At 37.2% G+C, this 27,406-nt stretch overlaps 1 protein-coding gene across 1 annotated transcript in view; it reads left to right on the forward strand.

Annotated features, from left to right (window-relative positions):
- The window catches only part of FGF10 (fibroblast growth factor 10), a 59,743-nt gene that overhangs the window by 24,953 nt on the left and 7,384 nt on the right, over nucleotides 1–27,406 (forward strand). The gene's annotated exons all lie outside the window — the stretch shown is intronic.

Here is a 27,406-nt window from a genome sequence, read left to right on the forward strand (position 1 = left end):
AGTGCTAGCAGTAGCTTGGTGAGCCACCATGGTGCAGAATGGGAACATTTTTGAAATCTGGAAATGTTTCCTGGGCTAGAGAAATGGATTCCCACCCAGCTCTAACTAGCAGTCACATATTTATCCATGGAATCCCCATATGGCTTTGTGGGTGGTAATGTGTAGAGGGCAGATTTCCCACCACAGCAGTTTCCCTCAATACAGATTTATTTCTTTTTAGCTCTGCAGAGTTTTCAGTCCTAATCACTGCTAAACTTAGGCCTGGTGTTTGTATTAACTGTATGATGAAATAGTCTATATTGAACCTTACAGCTCTTTGGATACCCATTTGTTACTTTTGTCTTTAAAATTGGATAATTACTTTGAAAGTTTCCTCATCCTGACTAGAGGCAGAATAGAATGTACAAAATCCTGGCACCAAGACTTTAATTACAAGCTCCAGCCTGGAGGCAAATTGGTGATTCTGAGGGTTGAAAACCTCAGCCATGCAGAAAGCAAAGAACCAACAAAAACAGAGTCCTCTGGCTGACTCCAGCAGATGAGAGCCCTGCACTGCTCTGTGTACGTAGTGGGGGGCAGAGAGCAGTCAGCTTTTGGCATCTTTGTCAGCTCTGAAGTCAGCACTCCTCAGAAATTCATGGCAAGGAAATATTAGAGCAAAGGGGTCATCCTGAAATTGATAAATACCAGTTTGAAAATGTCTCACATTGTACAATGATTGGCCAGAGCCAGCCTGAGTGGGACATATTGTGCGGTGTTAACTTGTGAGCTGAATCCAGGAATTTTAGAGTACCTGACTTTTGCTATTAATGTGCTGCAAGGGGCTGAGAAGTTCTTTTGGCTCCAGTCCAGTACAAACAGATCTTAGCTCAGTTAGATGATAACTTTCTGGCAAATGTTTCTCATTCTCTTATTTTGAGGAAATACTTTTTTTAAATCATGGTAGAAAAGCAAAAGAATAAGGAAGGCATGGTTCAGTTGAGACCTGGGATACAAGAGGCCTTTTTAATACACACTGTGGCTTTTCACTGTGGCTTGGTCCAAAGGCAGATGCCCTGGCTGGAGATAGTAGGTGACCATCTCCTCTTCCCCTGCAGGGTGCATGCCCTACTATTATTCCACTCCTACCACACTCATGGGGCCCAATTATAAGTGTTGCTTTGCTAAGAGTTTTTCTTCATTTCATGGAGTTTATTGGAGGTTTCATACCCACGGGCCAAAATGTTTCTTAAACCAGTTGCTTTTAAAAATATTGTATGAGGATTTAATATAAAAACTGTTAGAGTCTGGTGTCCATGCAGAAACCTCATAATGGTATACACCAATGCTGATCATCTGGCTCAAGTCTGAGTTTTTGCTTTTAAGACTGCTTTCAAAGAATTCTTCTCTTCTAAATGCTTAAAATTGCATGGACATCATCATCACCTCACTGTGTTTTATTCATTCACAAGTGCTACTGCAAAGCAAAAATCTTGTTGAGTACCTCATCCATTCTTAGCAGTTTTCAGCACTGTTCACCAGAGGGGGTTACACCTTCTTTCACCTCCCTTTTGTGAGTCACATACCTGTAGAAGCCCTGCTACTCCTTGCATCTCTTGCTGGGTTCAGTTCCAGCCTGTCCTTGGCTTTTCTCACGCCATCCCTCTGTAATCAAACTTTGTGTCCATATTCTCCCTAGCATTTCACCTGTCTATGCATTTGCTTCTTTCTCTAGTCTGACCACCAGTTCCCTACTCAGCCACGTCAATATCCTGCCTTCCTTGCCTGATTCCTTGCCCCTGGGGCTGTTAATTCTTATGCTCTATAGGACGTCCTTTCACCTGAGACACGGCAGGAGACCAACCCTCCTCTGGCCACAACCACTTTTCAGGCCCTTGTAGAGAGAGATGAGGTCCCCTCAGAGCCTCTTCTTCTCCAAACTAAACTGCCTCAATTCCATCAGCTGCTCCTCACAGGACTTGTTTTCTAAACTCTTCACCAAGTCTATTGCCCTCTTTGGACATTCTGCAGCACTTGAGCGCCCTTCACTCTAATGAAGACCCCAAAACTGGAGTCAAGGTGTGGCCTCACCAGTGCGCAGCACAGGGGACAATCCCTGCCCTGGCCCTGCTGGCCACAGCATTGCTGATCCAGGCCAGGATGCCATTGGCCTTCTTGGCCACCTGGGTTCACCCCCATGTCCCTTTCTGCTGGGTAAGTTAAGTGGACTCAGCCACTCTGTCCCAGCCTGTGGCACTCCCCAGGGCTGTTGTGACCCAAGGACGGGACTCAGCACCTCACCTTGTTGAACCTCACACCACTGTCCTTTGTCCATCGAAGCAGCCTGTCCAGATCCCCTGCAGAGCCTTCCTGCCCTCCCACCTAATATGTAATTAAACACCTAGGCATGCAACTTCCTCTGCCTAAGAAAAATAGCTTATAAAAGAATCTGATTTTGTGCTTCTGCAATTAATTGAATTTTGTGTGGTTTGTCATTTAAAGACATGAGGTATGTTCTCCTTTATAGTAGCATTGCCCTGATTCAGTCTCCTATTAAAAAAAATACTGAATATTTTTTAAAGTATACTGACCTTTAAAAGAGGTCAGGCTGCTTTTTCATGGTTTTCAGTTGCTTAGTGATTTGAGGCAATTTTCTTTGTATGAAGAAGCTGGGTTATGGGACCACAGGGGCTGGTTTTTGAGGTGCTGTACCAGCACTAAGAAAGCTAATTGTACTAATTTTCAGTACAAGTGAAGTCTTTCACCTGTGTCTTTAGAAACAGCAATGACAACAAAAGCCAGAACAGGACATGTCATGAACTCTTATCAGACTGGGGATTTCAGGATTTCTAGTCATAATTGTTAGGACCTTAACCTTACAAAATGAAGCATTTGCTTCTGCTTTAGGAACAAAAGGTTTCCTTCCCTAGTTGCACATTTAGTGTAAGAGAAGATTAAGTAGAACAACTGCAACATGCTCTGGAGTAAGCTGAGCCCCAAACACATTTACCAAATTTGTTGAAAGGTGAACCAGAGGAGGCTGGAATACTCAGAGAATTAGATTGAACAAAGGGAGCTGTGCACTGAAAAGCCATAAAAAGGGCGGGCCCTTGACCTTCTGCTTGCTTGAGTAACTTAGAGGCAGTATATTAAATATTGCAACTGACTGCAAGGGAAGCAGAAAGTTCAACAGTTCATTCATTATAGTGCCTTTTATTTGGAAAAAAAATTTAAGAATAAACCTTAAAAGAGGAAGCAATAAACGTAATTCTGAGTGTTTCTTTGGTGGAAAGCACTAGAGAACTCTTTCTTAAACCCAAGACAAATGTTTTCTTTGTAATGTAAATCATAGGTATCTTTCCCTGACACATTGATGCAATGTCTTATCTTTGATAGAGTAACAAAATATTCTCTTTTCATTTTCTTTCCTAAGTTGGCAGAAGTTAGTTTTTTGACAGAGATAAAGACAATATCATGTCCTCAGCGAATTTTATGCATCTGTTTGCTGTATTACACCACAGTAAGAAAGTAGCAGCTGGAATTGCAGGACCTGATAATGTTCTCTTTCAAAGTTGTCGTTTTTCCATTGACTTCATTGGGATAGAGGCCAGTTAACACTTCACTAGTGTAAACCACTGATTTCTGAAGAAGAATGGAACTTCTAAAGCAACACTTGAACTACTTTTCACAACCTTCAAGTCTTAAGAGTGTCACGCAGATTTTATCTCATACAAAATAATCAATTGAGAAGATAGTGCTCTTGGTAGTCACTGACAGGGGCATTCCAAGGGTGGTCTTTGTGCATAGCAGATCTCAGTAGAGATTACTTTGTAAGCAGCAAGGAAAACCTTCACTTTTTTTTTCTTACAGTGACATTTTATTTTAAGCAGCTACTGCAATAACGTAGCAATGTGCAAACTGACAAATATGAGACTGGTTATGCATGTGTTGGTTTCTGGCTTATTTATCTCTGTTGAAATTGCTGAGGCCATTTGGGTGTGTGTGTTTTTAACTAGCCTCTAAATATGGTGTCACAGAAATAAACAAGAAAAACATTTTCTGGACATTAGTTCTTTGTGGATTACTAGCAATATTCAAAAAGTGACAGAAGGTCTGATCATCCCCATTTGAAAGTCACTAAATCACTGAAATTCTAGAAATCAAATATTTCATTAGGCTGTTACATCCACCAATGCATTTACACATCATCACGTCACAAAGTCCAAACAACTTCATATTCAATAAACTTTTTACACTACCTGTAGAACATTAATAAATGGTGAAGTACCTCATAGTGACATAAAAGAGGATGTCCACTGATTCCAAGGGAGCAGCTTTGATATCAAGTACATGAGGGTTTGGTGCCTTTCTTTTACTGAGTTACCTCAGTTTTTGCTTGTCTTTGTGAGTGGCAAGTATTTTGGTGTTTTGTTTTTTGTATTCAAATACTTCCCTTCTAGAGGTCAAATAGGAAATGTCCCCTCATATATGTTTGCTAAGAGCAGTTGATAGAGTGATGATAATTTTTTTCTTTGAAGAAAAATATGTCCTTCACTGTAGATTGATTAAAAACAACTGTTGGTTGTATTTGGCACAGACATAGTTGATCATCAACATACATTAATACATAATTTTGCTATGTTTTATCTTACAGACATTTTCTGTTGTGTGCATATTTCAGATTGTGATAAAGTAATATATATCTAATAGAGAGTTGAGTTTGAGTTGCAAGGAAATGGACTTCACTGTGATATGTGCCACTAAAGGATGCAGACTGAAGTTCATGGAAACTTTTCCACTGGCCCCCATGAACTTTAAATCTGATTCCTAATGAATTTCTAATTAAAGTTGCCTTCTTTTCTTAGATTATTCAGAAATACTGCCCTGTAGTTTTGGTTCACAATTGGACAAAAACAACATTTAGCTTAAACTCTTGAGTTCCAATTCTCCTGTGTAAAACAATATTTTATATGAGAGCAGTTTGTTCCTACATTGATAATGTGATATTAGAAAGCAGGTACTTCTTTGTGAGGTGAGGAGATGGAAACATATTTCATACAGCTGACTTCCATTTTGTTTGATATTAGAGCCTTTTGTCTACAACAGCAACTCTTTAACTTTTAAATGGGATCTTTAAAATTCTGTTTAAATGCAGCTCCAGAAAAATCAACTTCTAGCATGGTTGTCTTGGCAGAATACCTGTTTTAAGTGCAGTTTCTTAGAGTACCCCAGATGTGTAAATGTGTATCCTCTTTAAATGATCGAATTGCATTCCACCTCTCCACTCACCAGTCTCATAAAATCCTTCTTATATACTACAACTGCTTTATATGTCTGAGACTTTGCAATGTCTCATGACCAATTTAATTTGCCTTGTTGTCCAAGTTACTAGTGAAAACACAGAAAATGTATCAATTTTCCTGAAGTCCAGCCAGATAGATCACATCCCACTTTTCTTCCTTCTCCCCAACCCCCCAACCAACCAAGTTATCAGATTACCTTGGCATCATACTCTTTTGGAAAAAGTGTGTTAAATTGTTATGCCATTTTCCATTTATTTCCATGCATTTTAATGAATGCAGAAGAGAAAAAACTTTATACTATGATTTCTATATTATTTCAGAATTACTAAGAGTAGTCTTCTTTCTCCTGAATCAGAAGTAAAACCCAGCATTGCTGGGGTGGTTTTTTTCTTGATAATATCCAGTGGTAAAGCATTCCTCTTTTTTTTTTATTCCACTCTAAAGAATATGTAATGGACAGGTGTGGCCAGCTACCACAGGACAGAAGTCTCAGGATGCCACTTTTTACCAAAACCTGCCTCTAAAGCCCTGTGTCCTTGGAGCACCTCACCATGTGAAGCTTTTCTGAAAAAAAAATGCTCAAATTCATCTGTGGGGGAAAAAAATGTCCCACACAAGCACATGGGCACTGTAAAGGGTAACAGTCTGTCCGTGTTTATCAGCAGATGGAAGTCAAATTACAACCTTGCTGTCTTCATGCAATCCAAAGGGTGAATGTAAATGCATGAGTAGGAGATGAATATATAAACAGAAAAAAAAGAGACAAAATTATTCCTCTTATCTTGTAATTATGCGTCATCTGAACTTAATATACACAAGGATTTCTGCAATTCCTCCAGATGTCAGAGACCAAAATCTTTGAGGACAGCCATTTGTCCAGCAGGACCCTTTGAGATAAAACTGTGTTCAGATTAAGATGCTGGCAAGGAAGAGTTCAAAGTCATGTTGAAATTGCTATCTAAGATCATTTTTCAGGAGGGTCCATGCATGTCTCCCAGGCAAAGCAAGAAATTTGATGCTTTGTCATCTATCCCGAGCATACAATAATTTTTATGATTCATTATAACTTGGAAACATAGAATGGCTTTACACAACAAGTAACTTAACTCAGCTTTACTGCCATTAGTTCTTTATACTAATGTGATTTAAAGCATCCAACAGGAACATGTAATTTAAAAATAATAATTTTGCTTTTGTTGGCTTTAGTCATTTTGTTGATTCTCAGTGTTTGGTACTGTTTAACACTCTTTTTACAAACCACAAAGTATCTGCAAATTTTTATATGCATAGTTACATGACTTCATGAACAGCTACTCAGATTCATAATTTTTCATTTCTGGTTTTGCTAGAAAATGGTGGATGATAAGTTAGTTATTTGCAAGATAATGATTTACATATGGCTTTTGTCAAGCCACATTTGGAAAGAAATCAGCATGTAGCTAAAAAATTCAAACCCAACAATTTAACATTGTTTTGTTAGTTAAATTACATTAAATGACGTTATGTTGGAGGCACAAGAAGTACATTCTGTTGGAAGCATAAAAATTTGTCAAAATTGCTTTTCATTTAACTTTAACTGATTATTAAGCAAAAGACAAGTAAGCAGTTAGTTGCCAAACTAGCTGATTCTGGTTACTGTTCCTATTTTTTTTTCTCAAGTAGCAGAACTCATCTTCTGACACCTTTTTTCTTATTGTTAGTCATTGATTTCTTTCCTGTAACAAATTCCAATATTTTTCAAAATCCAAATCACTTCTCAAATTTGAATGGAATAAGCACGAATAAGTTGAATAAATCATAATGAAGTTATTTTCTCTGCTAAAACTCTGACACAAGGTTTCATGCACGTCCTCTACGACTTAAGTATTTGACACCTAACTTTATTAGCAAATGCACTACTCTATTTAATATTGTAATTTTAGTTTCACTCCCAATATGTTGTCATACAACTAAACCTATTAAATAATAGAATCATAGGACCACTTGAGCAACTTCCATTAATTACTTCATAGAATTACTTAAGCAACTTTGGTGATTCAAAAGATGAACACAGCTGGTCAATCACTCCCTCCTCCAGTGAGACTGGGGAGAAAATCAGAAGGGTAAAACCACTCACTTATGCCCAGCCAGTCCCTGAGCAATGGCAGCCCTGGCCAAACAACCTCCCCAGGGCAGTTTTATTGTTGTGCCTGACACTGTATGGAGTGGAATATCCCTGTCATCCATTGGAGTCTGCTGTCCCAGCTGTGTCACCTTCAAATTTCCTGTGCTCCCCCTGTTTCCTCAGTGGCAGGGCAGTGAGGGCCAGAAAAGGCCTTGGATTTGTAAGCCCTGGTCCGCAGTAGTTAAAACATCTCTGTGTTATCAGCACTGTTTTCACTGCTTACCCAAAACACAGCACCATTTGAGCAGCTATGAAGAAATTTAACTCTGTGTCAGCCAAAAAACAGTACAAAAAAGGCCAGTGTTGCATTTAGACTTGCACACCCTACTACAATCATAGTATCTGTTGATGGACCTGTGAAATAAATGCTCAATCACTAGATACCCTGGAGGCAAAATATTCTAAAGAGATAGAGGGATGCAGGGTTGAAATGAATATCACTGTGATTTTAGTAGAGAAGACTTATCAATGAATGAACTTTTTAGTTTTAGGCCAGTCTTGAAATTCATTGTGCATTTATCTTATATGCCCACCTTAGTGGCACAAATAAAATACTCCTGCAAAAGACAAGGCAAAATAATGTTGCCTTGGAAATTGTACAATGAACTGGTTTTTTGTGTACTATGTTATGTAATAATTCTGCAATATTCACTGAACTTTTAATTATCATTGATGTTTTCAGGGGCCTCAGGCTTTTTTCAAGTGGATTTTTTCCAAGGTTAACAAGACTTCCAGGCAAATGAAAATATCTTATGTGGAGAAGTCAAAGAACAAAGAGATTTGACTATAGCTGACACATATCTACCAAAACTGCTGTCACCTGTATTTGTCAGCTGTGTTGGTGGCTCACAGGAAGAAAATCAACAAATCCAGTCATTTTGTGCTCCTCTTGTCAGATACTGCACTTCATAATTACATGTAACAATTCCCTTATAGCAAAGCCAAAGGTTTTTTGTCATCTCTTTATTAACTAAGAGTCCCATGTCCAGACATTTTTTTGATGGTGCTTTTTTGATGTAGTTGCAGTTAGTCTGTGAGCATCCTGTGTGAATACACTTCAGCCCTGTGCTGCAGTGCACACTGGAATACAGTCCATCACTTTCAGTTTTCATCATGTATTTGCTTTGATGCCACTTAATGATGTTTCTGCTTATTTATAATATACAGAAAAATCATGCATTGGGACATTTGGCAGACAATTTCTGTGGTACGGAGAAAGATGCAAACACCTACATTAATGAGCTTAATATTCATAAGCATTATCAGACACATCCCTAAGATATTATTATCTTAGGGATATGTCTGTGTATTATCTGATGTCCTGAAAATAAAGTCATGGTCTTCATAGATGCTTGGTAAAAGTTAGCTAAACACAACTAAGCTGAAAAGATGCCCATAATTAGTGAAAAGCTTGGAATACTTTCTGAAATATATCATTCTCTCATTCTAGCTGTTATTACTTTTGTTTGGCCTGCTTCCAGACAGGAAATAGCTTAGACAAGATCTATCCATTAGACAACATTGACATCTGTCTTGTGGGTAGAAATATGAGAAGGGAAGATAAATGATGTCTCATGCCTGTGCTGAAATATATCAAATTTTAAGGGAAACAAATTCACCCTGTGCCCTAGGATTACATGTAATATTTGCAGTATGTCACTATCATTTTGCCTTCATGTAGAATCCCTTAACTGTTCTTTTTCTACATAATTTTCGTATCAAAAATATTAATATCACTGGCTAGTTCATTTTATAAATGTTCAACCCAGTTTGAGAGCATGAACAATTTGACAGCTATGTAGCAGTTTGGCCTCTGATGGGAAATATAACTCGGATTTTGCATCCAGGTAAATGTACTTCAGAGCTAAGGAGTATCTTTAAATTAAATGTGAAATGCTCAATATGTGAGTGTAAATATATGTGTGTATATATGTGTCTTCATAAATAGTATGTCAGTAGATAGCATTCATATTGTTGATCTATGTTTTAACATCAGCAACATAATAAAGCACATCTATGTACAATATTTAGTATGCTTAGTACATAAGCGAAAACACACATATGAAAATAATCCCTTTTCCTGCACGCATGCAGCTTAATGCTGTGACAAGTGAATTTAGACACTTGCAGGTGCACAGCTGAAGATATTACCTCTGTCAGTTCATTTTTATTGTTGAACTTAATTTTTTTTTTTCTGGTGTCTTTTAAGTAAAGAGTAATGTAAAACTTTTTGTGGCAACTTAGCCTTTGCAGCCAGATGCCAGTCTAAAATGGTACCATTTAAGACATGGTAAGATGGGAACAGAAGTGGAATCATCATTGCTCAATTGGACCAATGGCCCAGAAGCACAGAGAATCAGAATTACTGAGACAGAAAGGGTGAGCCTTAGTCTAGAGAAGAGACAATTTGTTCACTACAGTATTACAAAGCTTTCAAAATTAGCTTTAAACAAGCTAGCCTGAGAATTAACAGCAATCAAGTCACTGGGCGGAATCCCTCTGCAGAGCTAGCACAGTGGCATGGTGAGCACTTAGAAATAATTGAATGGTCAGGGTTGGAAGGGACCTTAAAGATCATCTAGGTTCCAATGCCCCATGCTGCTAATCCCTTCATGCTAAACAGTACAAGTACGAAATAGGAAACTGTTCCTCTGATAAAAATGTGCTGCATATATACAAAATAGACATAAATTTACATAATAAATTCATTTGACATAGGAAAAAAGCATGCACATATTTATAAGACATATAAATTTAAACACATTATTTGCTTCTTTGTGGGAAGGGGTATTTATCAGATAGAGGCATTATGTTCAAGTTGAACTATTTAAATTAAGTAGTGCAAGCTCCTAGCCTGCATGGGAGTTTGTCACACAAGTAGGTTTACTCTCAGACACTGAGATGTCTTAACAAGCAGAAATAATATATTTTCTTTTAAAATATTCTCTTTACTGCCTCAACTGTTGCAAAATCTTTGTAGTTCTAATTGTTCTGGTAAGTGATGTTACCCAAGTTTCTCTACTCACAACCACTGATGAATTCCAAGGGTTTCAGAAGATCTGTACTCAGTTTACACTGTGGTATTTTAATTTCTCTCTTAAGGCAAACTCCTGCCTCAAATTTTTGTATATATTTCTACCCTTTCTAGAGTGCTACCTATATTTAGCAGTTCCCTCATGTATGTGCTTTGTGCACCACTGTCATGAGAGGCAATGATATTCAAATTTGGTTCCAGATAAAACAGATATTTTTATCTTGAAAAAAAAAATTTGCATACTTAGGGTTTTCTGCTTTCTTCTGCCTGAAGTTTTTTATTACATTTGTTTTCTAGAACTGGATTTTTCACAATGAATCCTATGGCCAGCGTACAGCTTGTATATTCCTGGATTCCTGGTGTCTCCAAGCATCTATAGTTTCTTTCCACCACAGTGTGGAAAATAACACCAATTAATTAAACAACTGTTTAATAAACTTATCTCATATATTATGGCATTTCTTATAATTGCTAATCTGTATGTGGCAGTTCAAAGCTGCTAGAAAGCTTTTGTTACAATTTAGCTTTTTTGTTATATGTTTTCTTTGAACTTGCACTGCAATGGGGAAGCTGAGGAAAAGGCTTTACTGATATTTGAAACACATCAAAGGCTGAAGAAACTAAACATGCAAGACAGATGCTTTTGTTAATGTCTGCTGTATCTCATTTCACAATCTTTAGCAGCACATGAAGCTCCATGATTTCACACGACCACTGTTTTCCTGCTCATTAATGTGAAAATTTGATGAGTAAAAAACACTTGTTTCAGCATAAAATTCTGATTTTTTTACAAGAATTATAGTTTCAACATGCAAAGTTGGAAAAAAATTTTTAAAAGTAATAAATAGGCAAAAAAATTGCTAACATAAACCAAATCTTAGGGTTTTTTATTGTATGGAAAGATAAATAGCATCTAGTCTGACATTTCATGTATTGCAACCTATTGCATTTAACACTATAAAAGAGAATAGTAACTTCCACATTTAGCATCTGTGCACATGATTATGACTAATCATATAAGAAGAGAAGCATAATCTTGGATTAGACATAAATTTTTAGAAAAACTTAATTTTTTATTTGCTAGGTGGTAAATCCCATTCCAAATTTTTCACTGAAGTGGTTTCTTTCTTAATGAGTTACCCTGACTTCAGCTTCTACAATTTGATCTCTGCTGAGCCTCAAAGTATTTTACATTAGGCAGACATCTTTTTTTTTTTCTTTTTTTTTTAATTAGCAGAAACCTGAGCACAGAAATAATCCTAGAAGAAAGCAGACTTAACCACTATGGTTGTTAGAGCCAATCCTGGCTAACATAGACCCAACTCTAGACTCCAGTTCTGTAGTTTGAATTGGAGACTGTAGAGGAAAGGGAGTTTGAGACTCCCCATTCCTCCATGTGGAAGAATGCCCCAGGTATGCTTCCCCTGGTACTCCTATATTGTTAGCTGCTGATTGCTGATATCTTTTCTTGAAATATTGTGATAGTTATGGTCAGCATATTCTAATAAATCAACTAATTAATATGAAACAAATTAGCTAATGAATGCTGCAACAATGCTAAGGATGTGCATAGGTCCTGTTCACAATTATAAGTTCAAGTGGTAGAGAGGCCTCTTACAGCAGAAAGAGCTGGGTACTATCCTCACTTCTGCTTTGTAACCACAAATTTGTTACAGTACTTCACACATACTTCTTTCCATTTGTCGACCTCATTGAAAATACTCATCTGTAAATATTCCCAGCTTTCCTTCTTGCTCAGAATATGATATACCACTGGGATTTCCTTATCTTGTTTAAATTGAAAATGGGCATGGACTAAGACTGTCAGTTTTGGTTTATTCCATTATAGTTAAAGTAGCAGTCTTTAATCATTACCAGCAATATTAGTGCCACAACAGTGTTTACATCTCAAATATGCTTCTAATTTTCCCAGTCAAAGGCAAATTGTTGGTGATATCTTAATGTTTTTTTTAGGTAGCTAATGCCAAAATGCAAGGTTATGATCTTGATCTGAATATTTCCCAGATGTGTGGTAAGGTGAAAGGTGGAGCAGCTAACAGAACTTGACTTCCTATCTGTGTTAGTCTAAGTTAAGTGAATTCTAAGTCAGGCATAATTAGAGAATGAGACCCCTAGAAACCTTCACCTTCACAACTGCTTGAGATGAAAGCTTAGTGCTTGGGTGAGTGTAACATAATCCACATGTTGGAAGAGAAATCAGAATCAGCTGTCACTGTCTTCTGCATATGTTTTACAGTGCCCCATTAGCCACCTTCTTGTCAAAAGTCAGTGATCTTCTCTGAGCTTAATGCTTCTAATTCATTTACAGTGGAATCAGGACCAGATTCTAAATCTGATGCCAGTTTGAACACAGTGCCGTCCACTGAGGTTTCAGTTTGCATATGACAGATCCAGTTTGGAAAGGTGTAGTTGATAGAGATGGATTCCAGTGATCTTCAGTTACAGGAGTCACTTAACTCCTTTTCAAGACAGCCACATCAGATATAACATAGATAATAAAAACCAAGGAATAGAACAACATATGAAAATTTTGGATTTGGGCCCTGAGGTTTTGACCAGCAGACCTTCAAAGGCTTTTGCAACCTGGAGCATTGTCTGACTTGAAAAAGCATTTAGAAATCTCTGCTATGTCCAAGAATACTGAAATTGTTAAGCTGGGACTCAGACACTGATATTCAAATCATTTGAGATAATAAGGAAAATTTGGTTTTTTAATTATTGTAGTGTTACTAGATAAAACACTGACAATAGATCTCAGATAGCAGAGTCCTCTTTCAGGTTTTGCTATTATTGTGCAAGGTCACTGCAGCAAATCAATCAGTCCTCAGAATCAACTGTTTGCTGGCTTCCCAAACTGATCTTACTGGCTCTGATTGCTAATGATCCTGCAATGAGGGTCACACGCTTTCCAGGTGTGGTAATCTGTATGCTAATATGTAAAATTAAATGGAATGGCATTCAGGGGCATGTCTGTTAACACTTACAGAGGTAATGGCCTGTTTTTAATGTACATGATAAAAATCTTTTTATGAGAGTAGAGTGGGAAGACATTTTAGAGTGGTCCCATAACAAATCCATCAGTGATTTGCCTTAGCCCCTTGTTACTGAGACATATGCCAGGTTTCTCGAAGAAGTGAAGTTTAAGTATTAGTAGGCTTCTCCTAATAACTTTCACTTATGTTCATTCACGTTTGTTAATGAATAACTCAGAGTTTTCATGTAAATGAAGATGTAGCTCCAATTAGAAACTAGGCAAGAAATGCGAGAAGTTACAAATTTTTAGTTCTGCACTAAGAAAAATGGTAGATGTTAATCTACCACAGGCTACAGATTTGCAAGAATGTATTCTGTATAGTTTTCCAAGCTATGTGTGTTTCATTAGAAGTAGCGCAGAAATCAGGAATTGCTGAAGTATCAACTGCAAATTATATTGCAGTATAACTTGTGATAGTACTGATTGCTGCTTATTTGTGTTACACCTTTAAGAAGAGAGAAAGCTTCTCTGAAGTCTCTCTAAAACAGAGCATACTTCTCATTAAAATCAGTTTCTGAGCAGTGGACTTAAAATATTTTTGAGCAAACAATGGTGAAATAGCTGAGATTAGTGACTGCCTGGTCACTTACCCATTTGTCTGACATGTCCTGCTGAAATGGAATTTGAGGAGAAGGGTAAATCTGGCATAAACTTACACCACCCTTTGGAAATTCACCATCTTCTTGTTTGTGTGTAGCTTGCCTTTCTTTGGGAATGTGGCCACACTTCTCCCTTTAATGTGCCCCATTAGCACTGGAATCGTTGCTTTTGACATCAGAGATTGATATATAAAGTCGTCAGATCAATTAGAAGGGATTTCTGAGGTCAGTGGGCACTGGATTTTGTCAGCTGATATTTTAGCAATGGCATTGGAAGCTTTGAGATACTTAAAGCAATGTGCTAGATTCCTTTGAGCCAGAACTGTTCCATTTTGACACCAGAGAGCTGGAAAGGATTTCATCATCTCTGTCCTGTTAAAGATTTTACAGAGTCTTTGCTGTTGCTTAGTACGTAAGTGAAATATATGAGACCTGGAAATTAAAAATCACCACAAATAGTTTCAAATTATGTTATTCTATTGTTATAAGAAAATATTTGGAATACAACTTTTACCCTGATACAAAAGTTTCTTCTATCTTTCCTTCCAGATTTTTATCTTTTGCTCTCTCTGAAGGCTTTTGTGTTTTCATAGGCAGCTGAGGATGTAACTGGTGGGAATGAGTGGAGTCAGGCAGTTCAACTGCTCTGTAATTGCATGGAAGTGAATTATGATTGAGCACATGCATGACAAAAGATTCAGCAGTATTGTAATTTTTGTTAATTGTGCTAGCTTAAAACCAGCAAGGAGCTCCCAAGCATGGTCTTGGCAAAAAATTTTTAAAACAGCAAAATATGTAAAGTAAATAAAGAGACTGAGAGATTAAAGGAAGCCACTGTGATCCTTAGTTACCTGTTTCAAGTTATTCTTTTTCTATTGAGTTCTTTTTTTAGTGTCTACAAGGAAAGGGGAGGGGATTACAGTGTGGGCTTGAGAATAAAAAGAGGTATTGGAAAGTAAAGAATAGAAAAAAATAAGTAATTCTGTAGAGGTGGGTAGAAAAAAATGGCCATTAAGAATCAAATTTTCATAGGTGGTATCTTCATGCTTTGCCTTGTAGGATACTTGCTGTCTGTGAACCTGATTTGTGAAAGGAGACCCACAAATTAATAATTCTTGTAGGAACTATAATGGGGAGTCTAGTTTTCATGTACTGCATCACAGGTTCACTAGGATTTACTAGTATTCAAACACATTTTTTATTTTGTTTTTAAGTAGAAGTCCCTTCACATTTCAGTCTAACAGGACTAGTACAGTTATCCATTATTACTTATTTACAAAAATCAATGCCTCTTGTATAAACAGCACTGACTGCAGTGTTTGAGTCTGCAATTTGCTTTATTTGTCTACTAAAGCAAAAAAGGAAATACAGTTAATGTTGGATTTGATCACATCATAAGCACAAAATAAGCAAATTAAGAACATGGGGATGAGGGACATAAATCTCACAATTTAGAGGCAAGTATCCAAAGTATAGGTAACCTATAAAGACAATGCAATGTGAAAATCTATGGTCTTCAATTTTTTGTGACTGTAATGTGAATGATCACACTCCTGCTATTGCCTAGGACTACCACTATATCTGAACCATCTTCTGCTGCTGCCTAGATGTTTTAGAGTTTCTTTGCACTCCTGGAATTCCAGTGAACTAACCAGAAATATCATACAGTGGTTACAACTGGTTCCTTTGTAGTGAAATATCGTCAGCACACCATGCACACTGTGAGTACCTTAAAGTGCAAATACTGTAAAAAATACTGCTCTTTAATGTCATAAGCCCAGCCCAGCATATTCAGAAATAATTGATTGGCTTCCTGTGTGTGAAAACAGAGTTTTATGGGCTTGGAAGCATTCTGGAGAGATCATGTGGTACATCCCCTTGTCCCACAGCATATCTATCATTAACTCAGCTGGACACTTTTATCACCTGCTCTTAAAGTCTGCACACACTCCAAAGTATCTTTAATGAATAAAGAGAGTTTTTATCACCCTTATTAAAATCTTATTATTCTTAACATCCTCTCTTACTCTTGTGTGTAGCTGAGCCCATTATTTCTGTTGTCCTTTTCATGGAATATTCCTCCTCTTCCCAGAAATTTTGAAGTACTTGAAAGTTACTGTTACACTTTTTCTTTCCAACTCTCCTCTTCCTAAGGTAAACTTTAACTTACAATTAATTACAAGTCTTGTTTTTCTATGCCTATCACTATGCTGGTTGCCCTCCTTAGGCTGCCTTGAAACAAGCAAAGAGCTTAGATGAATCTTTCCAAATGCTGCATTATGTAGAAAGATTTTCTTTTGTATTTTCAACATGTTTAGATGTGTCAGGAAGCTATTCACTTTTCATGTTCCTCCCTCAAGGCCACATTGTACACCAGTAATCACACAGAAACTTCTGCAAAATCGTTATCTTGTTCTTCTTCCTGCATTTGTGTTTCCTCAACACTTCATTCTATTTTTGCAGTTAATCCTGGGAATAATTGCCTAAATACAGGTTTGTAGCCTGTTTTTCATCCTACTTAAAATAAATTTATATTAATCTAGGGTATTTATGATAATGTAATGTGGTTGTGTCAAAAGCTTAACTACATAGCCCTTTTCATGGCGTGACCTGTTACACTGTTATAAAATCAGATTAGATTTAATGAAATTTGCTCTTGACTGGTCTTTGCTGGCTGCTTCTCTGCTTTCTTTCATTTCTCTGTATGGGGGAATGTATATGTAAGAATTAAAGGGTGACTCCACTGCTTCAGACTAAAGGTCAGTCTGGTTTCCTGTCTCTGACAGTAGCAGCAGGAGAAGCCCCAAGAGGAGAAGAACAAGCAGACAGTGCTAACTGCCTGCTGTACTTCCCTAGCGTGCATCAGTATGCAACTCAGAGACTAGTGATGGTATTGATTTACTAGTCTTAGAACATAATTTTGGGATTAATTGCTCTGATTTCTTTTCAATTCAGGTAAACTGATATCCTAACAATGACTGCTGTAATCTGACAAGTGCAAAAAAAATCACTTCTTTAGTTTTAAACATTAAAGTGTTGTTTTCTGGCCAGTAACTTCATTTAAGATTCAGTGCATAGTACATACTCCTTTTTTCATTTTCTCAGTTACCTACATTTTTACAGATTTTTGCTACTGAAGTAATTTCTGTTCCACCCTGCAAAGCCCAGTGGTTTAGGTATTCCTCAAATATTAGTTAACCATTATTTCTGATCATGAATGTTGCTCTTTCCTGTAGCTTTTCCAGTTCTGTTCTATCTTTTATGAAACAAAAGACAACTGTAGCATTTGTGTTTAAAATGAAGTCAGGGATGGATTTAAATTTTGAGGCTGTATTTTTCATTTCCTAAACATCCTACTCTTCTTCAGTAAATTTCAAAATTTTTTAGTACCTATTATAAGACTAAGAGCTAGCAGCTGGGGCATAAGCCATTCTGTAACACATTCAATGTTTATAAACCTAATGTTATTTTTCCTGTGAGCATCACTTTTTACAACATTCACCTACACTGAATTTTTTCTGGAATTTTACTGCCTTATCAGGTTGGGTTCTGAGAGTCTTTTGCAATTATTATTCCCAATTCCTTCAGATTTAGTACCCTGAATAATTTAGTATAATCAGCAGGGTTTTTCATGGCATTACTGTAAATCATTAATGAATACACTGAGGACAGAAAATACCAGGACTTTGTTGTTTACTTTCCCAAGAAAAATTACTTTTCCCCCCTATTTTTAACCCATAACTTGTTTTTTATTGTCTTCTATACACCAGCTACACAACGCATAGAAAAATAGAAAAATGGATGGAACCTGGAATACAGTTATTGAGTTAGTCAAGCACAAGCAGTTGTAGATGGTTTTACATTTAATGTCTGTGTTGTACAAGGAGCATGCTCACCATTGATCTGACATTCTCAGGTGTTTCTGCATTCACATGCAAAATCCCATTACATGGCAGCTCTGTTCTTCAGCTGCTCATCTCCAAAGCTGTCTGCAGGTCTACACTGTCAAATAACTTATTTCCCAAGGTGGCTGTTGGATCCAGCACTCCTGTTTTACACTGCACATGTTAGTTCACACCTAGCTTTATTTGGCATGAACTATTTTCCACTGGGATCAACTTCCATAAGATTTTCAATATAATTCAATGCAGGGACCACATAAGCAAGACCAAGCCAGTCCTATTCCTTTGGCTTTTAACAGTTTGATGCCAGACCTTGCAGAGCAGTGCCTACATGACCTTGCCATCAGACTACACAGAGACCAAACTGGTAGGCTGCCACATAGTCTTCACAATATGTCAGACACTCAGAACAGAAAATCCGCAGGTGTGTCTGACACACAGGTGAAGTCTCTAGTGATAATATTCGGAGGAAGATTGAACCAAGCCCTCTCAGGGACACACCAGACCAGCTTGATAAGGTGTGAATATGATTGTTGGACAGTTTTCTTCAAATTCCCTAGGGACAGGTTCTCTTTGCAGTGTTAGGCAGTGGTGTAAGCAAATGTATCTCTGAACCTGACACAGAAATAAGCAGAGAGGATGGGACATTCTTTGCCTGCTCTCTACACATTTCCTGACACAGCTTCTGCTGGTATGACAGCACAAATCACACTCACTGTCAGCTGAGTGGTTAATTGTGGTTGGTTGGTTGAGTGTACTTTGTGCTGCTAAATTACAGAATGTTGAGCAGAAAAACCGGAAATAATGTAGCAAACCTTGTGGATTGCCTTCTAAGTGTCCTAAACATAGTTTAGTGAGCATTTGTGCACACACAGTTTGAGAAGAAGAAGCCCCCAAAAATTTCAGCAATCCAGGCTAGGGAGCCATAGTTTTTATAAAAGGACAAGATGTGAGTTGCAAGCACGTGCAGTTAGATCACATAATCCTGTGTGCAAAACATGCTTGTTAGCTGTTATCTGAAGATGTCAGCAGGGAAGATGGAAACAATATAGAAGGAGACTTGAAGATAATAAAAGCAGAAGGGTGTGAAGTGATTGTGCTCTCCAGATCAGCCTTTTAAGTTTCTGTGCAAGATTGACGATTTTGTAATCCTGCTTTTTATGAGGTGTTGAATGAATGCTTAAGAAGACAGCACTTATCAGTGCTCATCAAAGTTTAGAAAGAACTGTTTGTACTAGCAGTCTGAAGATACCAGGTCTAACCAGGTTAGAGACAGTCAAGTATTAAAGATGAAAACACTGTGAAAGACATGTATCAGGTTGCACTGCAGCAGGCCATAGTTTACATGTGTGTGCTAGAGTACAGACCTTGTTACATGCTTTTACTGAATGACTTTGATGAAGAAGGAAATGTACATAATAGGTAAGACAAAGAAAAAAAATCTAGCATTAAATATTGAGAAGTGGGTCACCTAGCATTGTAACAAGAATAATACAGTTATTGAATGGTGTCTTTTTGAGTGGTTGTCATTTAGGATGCATTAAGTACACAAAATTATTTATGTCAGAGAAAAAAAAGAAAAATTAATGGATAAAACAGTAAACTGGTGATCAGAGGTCATCATGTTTTTTTCAGCTGCTAAACTGCTGGCCTTAATATCTTCCTATATAGTAACAACATGCAATTAATTTATCTTTCTTTACTCCAAGACTGTTGAACAAAGACTTTTATAACAATTGCGTCTTTCAATAAATACTTTGTTTGAAAAAGTTTAGAGAGTGGTTTGCTTGCAAAGTACCAACTAGGTTATAAGTTACTCAAAATCACCCATCAAATAATATACAACATTGTCCCAAACTATATAAATATAAGTATTAAGGTCAGAGGCCTGCCTTTTATTTTATCCTATACAGACTAGCTAAGAAAAAAAATTCTGGAGGAAAAAAAAAGCCAGGAGGGACAAAAAAACAGATGTGAATTTTAAGGAATTTTTAGATACAGTGAAATACTGTTTGCATTGATTTTCTAAATACTGATTACCCATACCATACAGCTGCCCTAGTGTACACTTCTCAGATATTCATTCTGTTCCCAGAGTCCTTATAAATTTTTCTTGCAAAAGTGATTATTATGGTCAAGTAACATTAGGAATATTTGTGGCATTGCAGAAGAAAACTGCTGAAAGTGTTGATGAATAACTACCACCAAATATAATTATGTGAAAAATAATGATCATTATAGCTGTCCAGGGGTAATCTTTCATTATAGACTCGTGGATCCCATATTTTAAAATACCATGGATTCCTTTTTCCCGTGTGAGGCAAAGACAGACATAAACCATTAGAACCAACAGCTAATTGATGTTGTGGATTAGTGTGTTTGGCAGCTTTCTGATTTGCAGGGAAAACAGTAAAACATCATTTTTTTTCCCAGAGAAACATAGCAGTAGCAGAATACTGGTAGCAACTGCTCTTAGTCATGGTATTTTAAAGAGGAGCCTGTAGAATTTTGCAATTTTTTTTCTATTTCCCCTCATTACTAAGTTATTATGCCCATAGAGGATCTTCTCCATCTTCAGGAGAAGATCCTACCTGCCACAGGCAGTGCAGTGCACACTAAGCTTTGTGATTGCTATGCAGGTAGTTATGCTTCTGTCTCCTACCTTCCACAATAAGGTAAGTTTTTGAGATGGGGAAATAACAGACCATATTTTTCCAGTCCTGTTTGCTTGCACAGAGAGGAATCAAGATCCAGCATAAAGACAAACGAGGTCCAAAATGAAACAAAACTGATGAAAGAGAACTATTGTCTCATTTAGCTGTTGTTCTAGCAGCCTTAGCTAGAGCAACAGCCACAGTATGTGTCAGACAGTCTTAGCAGCAGACAACAAACTTGTCATTTGGACAAAGATTGTTGGTAGAAAAATTGCAGAGGACATCTGCAGCACGCTGGGTTTCCTTTTCCATAACGCCTATACAATGCCTCATAAGAGTTTTTTCATCTGTTTGTACATACTCTGACTGCTTTAGCACCCTGGCTCGCTTCCATCTGGTCATATTTGTCAGTGTCTAAGTACTGTTTGGCTCCATTTAATTGTCATTTGCACCCCATTTGCAAATACAGGTATTGTATCTGCTAGCTGATTTCAGCCCATTAGTTCTCTTGCCAATATATTCCACCCAGCTAGGAGATCCTCCAGTCCTCAGGAGGGAAAGGACGGATTGCAGGTGATGTACAGATACTTCTGTCAGATACCAGGCATTTGGACTGTTTGTGGACATTGTTTCTTCTGCAGCGTGGCTGTCTGTTATCCCTCCCTAGTCTGTTGGAAGGGACATTAAATGGAATAGCCTTACCTCTATCCAGTTTCTTCCAGTTAAAGTTATTCACTTTGAATCTTATACAAGTGGTAAAATGCAGGAGGTGAATAAAGTAATCATCAATGTCAAAGATAACTTGGGATTTCACCCAGGCAGATCCATACTGCCCTCAGAAAATGTACTGATCTGTACTAGTCACTTATAAGCTTTCCATTCTCCTGCGTGTTTCTGTGGAGACATGGAAATTTAAGATTTGGCAGAAATCCTGAGTGCCTGGTCCTGTCTACAAAATGGAAACATACATGGACTGCCAAGTTTCGATTAGGATTTGGATTAGGATCCAAGTTTCCTTATAAACACATGAAGTAGTCATTCTGCTCAAGTCAGTACCCATCAGGCCTTAGTTAGAACATTGGTCCAGTCTTGGGCACCTCAGTTCAAAAAAATTAGTCATCTGGAAAGAGACCAAAAAGAGAGCACTAGAAGGTCCAGAAAATATATACTACTAAAACTGACTGCAAAAACTTGGATTGTTTAGTCCTTAGGGTTTAAGGCTGATTTGTTTTCTATTGGGAAGTTTTTTCCCAAGCCAGATCATTCCAATGATTTTGTTTATAGTGCTGCTTCACAAACTGTTACATTTGAAGGGTTGGTGAACTTCAGCACAGAGGCAGGAAAAAGAAGCCAGGGAGGGCTGAAACTCCTAAAGGCATCTTTGTCAAGAGATCTAATCAGATAACTGCAACCCTGCATCTAATCATATGTACTATACTGTTGTGGTGTTTTGTTTTCCATTTTCTCTCTTGGCATATGAATCACTGCTCTTCCTTGGTTAGTATGAGTTGTCACTTATAGCTTCTCTGTCCCAAAACCAGATCAGATAATGTATTCCTACACTGTCTGTGTCTAATCTAAAAGTTACCAAATCTTGGAGTGTTGGGGTCAAGCAGGCTGAGATGCTCAGAAATCAACATTTTCTGTCAACATTCATGCAGCTGTTTATATGTCTTCTCATGTTAGCTCAAAACACAGAGCCCAAGAAATCTGAGCTCTGGTTAAGGGAACCAGGTGCTGTTGGCTCTATGTGTAGCCATTCCATCTCAAGAGCGTGAATTAAATCCATCTGAAGGAAGTAAACATGTTTATATTCCCTAGCACTTTAGCTAAATTGATTACATGCTTGTGTGTTAGTGATGAAAGTGACAGACATGGTGTCCTTGAGGGAACATCTGAATTCATCATAACTGACAAGACAGATGTGTCCTGAAAGTCACTTCCAGCATTTCCTTTGCTTCAGTTTAACCCATCTAGCTTTGGAAACTTAATAGAGGGAGTGGTGGTGTTTAGAACTGTCCTTTGAAGTTGGCTGTCTTCACTGACCTGAGGGAAAAATGTAAGCTAACTGTGATCCTGAATTAATTGTTTCTGTTACATGCCAGGATGTATACTAGCTAAACTGATTCCTTCCAATTTTGTAGCTAAACCTAAACTCCTCCTTTGCTAACCATCAGCTCTCATTATTGATCACTAAGAGGTTCTCTTATCCCAGGTGCCACCCTTCAATTTGCTTGGTCTGCAGAGAACCATTGATTGTGTCATGCGTGCTCTGCTCTGAAATTAAAGCCATAAAAGCAGTAAAAGATGAAAAGGAAGTTGGTACAGACTGTGTGGATCTGAGAACGGGCTCTAACAATTAGTCTTTAATGTGATTTTTATGCACTGTGAACATGTCACATCTTATGCTGATACTATGGTGATGTAGGAAGGCTCAGAGGTTTTGTTACCATAATCTTCCATAAGTTTAGATACATATCTCAGGCTTATCCAAAAGTATTAGTTGTGGGCATTGGATAGAAAAGTTCATGGAACATCAGTATGTTGGTTATAGTTGATCTAAATATGACATATGAGCAGATTGCTTTGTGGTCTTTCAGTACATTAATTTCTGATTTAGAGTAGGAATGATAGCAGTCTCAAAAAAGTCAAATATTAATAAAATCCAGAATCAAGTCTTAAAAACAGAACTGGTTTAACTTCAAATAAAATTAAATTTTTAAGTGAAAGCTTAGGTTTGGTTATTATTTGAGGTTTCTGCCTATAGCTGTGGCACTGTGGGTTGTGTGATTTGTATCTTAAGCTCCCTTACAAATTCAAGCACAAAGTCTGTAAGGCTGCCTTTCAGTGGAACTACTTTTGTTAATTGAAAAAGTTTTCAAAGGCAAGACTTGCTTGCCATCTTCAGTTTCCTATGTTTTTTTTTTATTTATTAACCCATCATATTCCTTTTTCTGTTATCACAAAATACAGGTAAATATAGGAATATTAGTATAATTTGTCATTTGGGGATATTTTCAGCTTGCAGGTGTACTTGGTGAAACAGAGTGGAAACAGAGGCAGTATCCTCATATACCTTAGACTTGACTCTTCCATGACTCCATACAACAAATCTGTTTGTTTCAAACCCCTTTTTTGCAAGCCACCTACTAAGAACAGTTTTTTGAACTACCATGTGGTTCAACATTATGCCTGAACACCAACTTGTTTTGACTTAAGCCAGTGGCAGACAAAGGCACCCTTTCAGAGAAACTCCTAGTTGGGGCACAAAAGCCAAAGTTCTGAAAAGTCAGTTTAGTGTCACCTGCAGTCACACCAAGCCCTGTCTTCTCCAGCTACCTACCAAGAGCTGCAGGGTCCTTCATGGGCCCAACAGCTTCTTGTCACCATTTGGGAAAACAAAAGGTTTCACAAGCTCTCAGTCATCATCCCGTTCTATCCAGCTGACCTCACTCTTCATCTACAATATTTTTGCAGACAGAAGAAGACTCAAAGGCAGGAGGAGAGATTGTGGATTGTTGCATATACAGTATAGTCTTTGAAAGGTGTTGGAAGATGCGTGGTGGTTCCGTTCTTCTGCATAGATAGGACTGCAACTAGTGATGGAGATGTTCTAAATGTGTTTATAAGAACTCCTTACACAAATGATACAACTACAGGAAAATGACCACTGTCTCATGCTGCAAAGAAGTTGAATTTAGTCCCAGAATCAAGCATTTCTCATGGCAGACCTCGTCTACACCCACTGTGCTTCTGCCATGAAAACAGATCTGATATTCTGTCAAATGCCTTTCCTAAGAATTGATTGACATAATTTCATTCCATTTCGAGGATGCTTTGGGGTTTTTTTTGCTTCATATTATCAGCATTTTATAAAATATAGGACATTTTAAATTAATATATAACCAAGGAAGTGCAATTTTCACTTTTTTTGTGACCCTCTTGCTTTGCACAGAGGGTCTGTAAAAACTACATTTTTTGTAGTTTTTACAGACCCTCTGTGCAAAGCAAGAAGACAAACAGGTTTCTGTTGCCTAGTAATATGTATAATGATCACTTTTATAAAGTATAAAAATACAGTTTATTTAAGGTAAATACATTTGGGTTCTATTGGGAATATGTTTAAAGCCTTTGGGACCTGTAAAGAGAGTGCATGCACAGCTACAGGGCACATCTCATCTTGATATTTGAAATCTTTCTAATTATAATTGGAAATGATTTGGGCATTGAAAGCTATGCTTTTACAGTGAATGTGGTCAATGGGGATTAGTCGTAATTGTTGGGTTTTACAAAGTTATGGCTGTGAAATAACAGTGTGCTATCTGGTTCAAAGCAATAATAGAGGCCAGAACATTTTATTTTTAATTAATTCATTTTCATTTCCAAGTTCCTAAGAAGCATGAAATCAGAATAAGTAACTCCTAAGACTTTTACCCCAATAACATTAATTTTTTTGTACTGCTTATTATCAAGAATAATTATAAGTCACATTATATCATGGAAATTATTTACCTTAGAGATCTTCTTCTAAGTCTTAAGGTATGGAAATACCTAAGCCCAAGCAATGGTATAATACCAGATACAAGAAGCATGCAAGGAAGCATATTGAAATGCCTTTTTTGTTTCAGTTTTAGAGAAGAGAAAAAAGAGTTCCAATGAAAGGTAACATTGTTGGGAATAGAATAAGAAAATAAAAAAAAATTTAAAAAACGGGATGAGGAAAGGGGAAAACACTGTAGTTTTAAGCTTCATACTGTATATCTCAATTTCCTTTTAAAATATTTTCCTGCTGAATTTAATAACACTTCAAGAATAATCAAATGCATATTTTCACCCTTACATCAAATGCATTTTACTTCTTTTTATTCAAATTAAATTATTTCAAAGTTCTAGAAAGTTCTTAGGCTTTCTTGCAGATTCATGTCAGATGAGTAGGTGATTTGTCTACAGCAGATTTGTCTACATCACTGAAACCAATAAAAGATTCCTACTGCCTTCAAAAGATTTCTATCAAATTAGAGAATCTTCTCTTGGGAAGATCTGTAAGTACAGTGAATAATTTGCAATCTAGACAAAATCTAGCTTGTAACAGTGCTTGTAACTAGCAGGTAACTCTTGGGGGACTACAGAGAGTAGCAAAGTATCAAAGTATCAAATTAAGTCCCTATTGTCCAAGGTTTAACAGATCAAGATTAAATCGATCTGAAAGAAAAACATCCATTAAATATCTACTTCTCCCAAATGAAATACTGTAGAGGATAGAAAATGCAAAATTGTCAACAAAAATTATACCTTTTTAAGCTTTCAGGTACACAGAACACACTCATTGAGAATAAATCCAGGATCACTAGTGATGATATTATCAACCTGACAATAATTTGGAACAATTCTTCTATGTTTGGCTACAACTAAATAGCTTAACCAGCGAAAAGCAAGCTAGTTATTGTGGATATAATAAATGTAGTAACATTTCTCCTCATGGACCTCCTTACAGTTGCTCCACCAGGAATATAATGGAGTATGAAATTGCAAACAAACATTACCAGGAAAAGCAGACTATATTTTCATTAATTATACTTGTGTTATTTTTATTTAAGTATTTTACTGGAAAGCAGTTACGTCCATCATTCAAGTGCAAGACACTTAAAATGGATTAATTCTGTACAAGTTTCTTATTTAGGCACTGTTTTCCTTCAGTTCTTGGTGAAATAGTTAATGAAATAGCCTAATATGATGTTATTGTTACAAGGATAGTATGGCAAAATCCAAATCAGTTTAATCCCTTTCAACATAAAAATTTATAATGGCACATGTTATGCCAGTATTTTTCTTGCTTCTTTGTTTGTGTTTTGGTTTGGTTTGGTTTTTTGTCTTGTTACTGGTGATAGAAATGGACCCAGATACTGTTCAGAATACAATTCTGTAGAAAGAATTGACTAAATTCTTCTCATCAGTTTTGGCATGGAAAATACACCAAAAAAAAGGCATCACTCATGGTGTTGTAGCAGTGTTTGCATCAGATTCTTGCCCTCTATTAGTTTGCTATCCACAAGTTAGTCCATTTTACTCTGATTTTGAGCACAATTACTTTAGCAGATGTCCTGTGGGAGAGCTGCTCAGTCCTCTGTAACAGTGCTCTCTTAGAAGATCAAGAAAGCAACTTTGACTTTTCTTTGCTGTGAAAATGAACAACATTTTAAGAATAATACAGATTAGAGCCCTGCAAACATGGACTCGCTGACCTGCCTCTATCAATGGCCCTGGTAAATGTAAGCTACCACAACCTAATCAAGGAGGACAGTTTTGGCCCTCCTGTAATTTCTCTACTGGTACACCCTAAGTGTGCCACACTGAGTTAGCCAGGATATTGATCTAACTATTGCTACATAGATGTCAGGAGAAAAGGAGAAATTTTGGAGCCAGGCATGCAGTCTCCTACTCCCAAATCAGTATGTTCCTTGGCAGAAAACAGAGATGAAAAGGTGTATCTCCCATTACAGGTCCCTTGAACCATCCAATGTCCCAGAAAGAAATTGCTTTAAAGCCGGGGTGTGGGGGAAGAATAATATTTTTTTACAAACAGAGCAAAATGTTTCTGATATCTGGAAGACGAAGATTGTGTGGCCATTACTGTTGGTTTTATTATTTCCCATACTGTTAACACACTTGCCAAAAGTGAATTTATCAGCTCAGTGCAACCAAGAGATTTAGTTTAT

The sequence above is a fragment of the Molothrus aeneus genome, chromosome Z, assembly GCF_037042795.1.
Source record: "Molothrus aeneus isolate 106 chromosome Z, BPBGC_Maene_1.0, whole genome shotgun sequence".
Classification (NCBI taxonomy): domain Eukaryota; kingdom Metazoa; phylum Chordata; class Aves; order Passeriformes; family Icteridae; genus Molothrus; species Molothrus aeneus.